This window comes from Populus euphratica, unplaced genomic scaffold, assembly GCF_000495115.2.
Source record: "Populus euphratica unplaced genomic scaffold, PopEup_1.0 scaffold137.1, whole genome shotgun sequence".
Lineage (NCBI taxonomy): Eukaryota > Viridiplantae > Streptophyta > Magnoliopsida > Malpighiales > Salicaceae > Populus > Populus euphratica.
Genome location: NW_011500026.1, coordinates 71,092 through 74,299, shown reverse-complemented (window position 1 = coordinate 74,299; position 3,208 = coordinate 71,092). Strand labels below are relative to the sequence as shown.

The following is a 3,208-nucleotide window of genomic DNA, read 5'->3' as shown; positions in this document are numbered from 1 at the left end:
AACTTCTTGCACACTTTTAAATGACTCCACATATTACTTGTGCCATTAACAATAGTATGACATGCATAATGTTTTCCACAATAATTACATTCAGCTCTAGGGGCTTTAAGATCAACATCAAGTTTTGTAAAGTGATCCCAAATTTGTGACTTTTTTCTATCTTCAACATTTCTTTTCCTAGATATAAGGACTTCGGGTTGTTTACCTTTTGTGTATGTGGTGGATCCTGCATTGGTTGATTCTGTGTTAGTTTTTGAAGTTGGAGAAGTGGTTGATGTTGGTGTTGTGCTCGTGGATGAAGCATTTTGAATTTGAATATTTTCCATCTGTTATCACAAAAACATGTTAAAACTTAAAAACCCATAATTTATAATAGACTTAAATGTACTAAAATTCAAAGAAATTATCAAACTAATAGAAACTTAAATACATATACGTAGATTTTAATTTATAAGAAATCAAATGGATAGTTAGTTTTAAGGATATGGATTGCTCTTTTCATTGCATAAAGTTGGCATGCAGCAAAGACTAGAAAAGACTAACTCTTTTTGTGAGCCAAAGTGCTAATGTATATTACTACTATATTTTTTAATTAAAAATATATTAAAATATTTTTTTATATCAGTATATTAAAATTATAAAAAAATACATAAAAATATATCAATTTAATGACTAGCACAAGAAAAAAATTATGAAATTTAATTTAAAAAATAGATTATAAAGCAAAAACAACACTGGCTAAATACAAAAATGATTTATTAAATACTTAGCCATGTACACATGCAGGGAAGGGGCTGTAATATTAACAATTAACATGGGCAAAGTTTGATAAGATGTAATATTCTTAATTCTTTAACATTAATGATTCTAACTTCCATCATCGATGATGATACCCCATGTGTGATTATACTGATAGGATTGAAGTCATGTCAAAGAACAGCTGAAATTGATCAATCCAAAATTCTATTTAATTGCTTATAATCGAGCCCACCTATTTGTAAATTAAAATCTACAAATTAAAATCTACGTACATGCATCTAATCTTGAAAAGGATCTGCTTACTTACTTCAGTTCCAAAACGTTGTTCTATCAGAAACAACCCAGATCTGCAAGAAATAAAATAATAAAAAACAAAACACAAACATCATGAATAAAAATCCAAACTTTATATTAAAAAACCTTAAAAAGCTAAAGTCTTTTAATCACTAAAGCACGTAAAGATCTAGCCTGTGTGAAATCAAGAGTTGCAGTGAACAGATCTTGAAGTGGTGGTTAATGATTTGTGCTTTGATTTACATAGAGGATTTTGGGTCAAATAAGATTTTGAGGGAGCGGCTGCAAGGAGTCTAGGTTAATTAGGTTTTAGAAATTAGAAAGTGTTTTTTTTTCATATTTATAGTACCCCTTAAATAGAACCGGTTCGTTTCGGTTGGGGTTTTACCGGTTTCCGGTTTCGTAAACCGAAACCGAACCGAACTGAAAATTTTTACAATTTTTTTTAATCGGTTTTTTTTTTCGGTTCGGTTTTTTTGGTTTTTTTTCTCGGTTTATTCGATTTACTCGGTTTCTCGATTTTTTTGCTCACCCCTAATACGTATATCAAAAGCTACTTGCCTCTCCACTCTTTTCTTGCTTCCCATGGAACCAGAAGCTAGCAAGATTAATTAATTTGCGTGACAGGGTATCAATCCTGCACCCAAAAAGCAGATTCAAGAAACAAAAACATTATACGTAAATTATATAACACAGGAAATAAAATATCGGCTCAAATGTGCTTAAGAGTGAGTTGGTGTGATGTGATTTTTATTCTTTATAACAAAATCAGATCCTAATTGTCAAAGACTAATGATAGTTGATTGCTTTCATAAATGATTACTTGCATCATCTTCTTTTTTAATTTTAATCTCTATTCTTTTAATTTTATTTTTATCTAAAAAGTTCATAGATAACTTATAATATCAGAAGTGGCCAAAAAATGATAGCACATTATGAAGCAACAATCAATAGGTCCAAAACTAAACAACATAAATATATCTCATAGAGCTCTTTTGTCTCATAAAAAAAAAAAAAATTAATGTTTGATTAGCTGACAATACATGAGATTCTTTTTCGCAACGATATTTTCAAGTTATTTTTTAGTCTATATTTATCATATTTTATTAGCGCAAGAAAGATAACTTATAATATTTTTAAATTAAAATTGCTTGAATGATACCTTTTTATAGTTGGAATTTGAAGTTTTTTTGCAATTAGGAACTAAAAAAACTTTTGACACATAATCTATGACACCTTTGAGCATATTTTTCACACATAATATATGATATGTCATCTATATTTGATGTCTTTTTAATTTTGGTTCATATTATTTTAATTTTATCTTTATATAAGAAATTTAAATCAATTCACCTTCAATTGGAATTAAATAGAATAGAACTATGAAAAAAAAAAAACACAGTGCCATCAATGTGTTTTGTGTGTATATGAACAGTGCCGTTTCCATAATACTGAACCCATGCGTTTTCGTTTTTCTTTATTTAATTAGAATGAGAAGATGCTCTAAGCAAAATACACACAAAATTAAATGTTGGATCGTTGACATCCATCAGACTTCTAGAAGACTTGGCAGTGTATTAATTAAAGTTGGCTCGTTGACATCCATCAGACTTGTAGAAGACTTGGCAGGCGTTAGGAGGGACCCACCCTTCACTTCTTAATTCTAGAAATATCTTTCAAAGGAGACGCTCGTAAGTTTGAATTCTATCAATTTTATTTTGTTATTTAATTAAATTAAATAATTTTAATACAATGTAATGGTGAGTATTTAATTAAGGTTAAAAAGCTTTTATTTGATAAGAGACGGTAGAGAATTATATAAAATTATTTATTAAACTTCAAATTACATCTCAAACTTTTGATTTGAAATAATTATTTAAAAATATTATAAAATTTTTATTCAAAGATCAAGAGTAGAAAAGTTAGTCTCAATTCACATACAACCTAGCCTCCATATATCTCTCGCATTGCAGCTAAATCTTTTTTTATGTTTATAATTATTATTTTTAATTGATTCAATTTGTCTTGGGATTTTGTTCTATAAGATTTATTATTTATGGATGAAATTTATAATAAAATAATTAAGGCATAATATAGAGAAGTTGAAGATACATCAAATATTTAACATCACTATTGACAAAAAAAAGCTCTATGC

The 3,208-nt window shown here is 28.1% G+C and overlaps 1 long non-coding RNA gene across 1 annotated transcript in view; it reads right to left on the bottom strand.

Moving 5' to 3' along the window:
- Window positions 1-322, bottom strand: part of LOC105142156 (uncharacterized) — a 7,418-nt gene extending 7,096 nt beyond the window's left edge. Inside the window, exon 1 of the long non-coding RNA XR_845513.1 lies at window positions 206-322. This is a non-coding gene — a long non-coding RNA (uncharacterized LOC105142156). The remainder of the gene's footprint in view (window positions 1-205) is intronic.
- Between the last annotated feature and the right edge of the window lie 2,886 nt (window positions 323-3,208).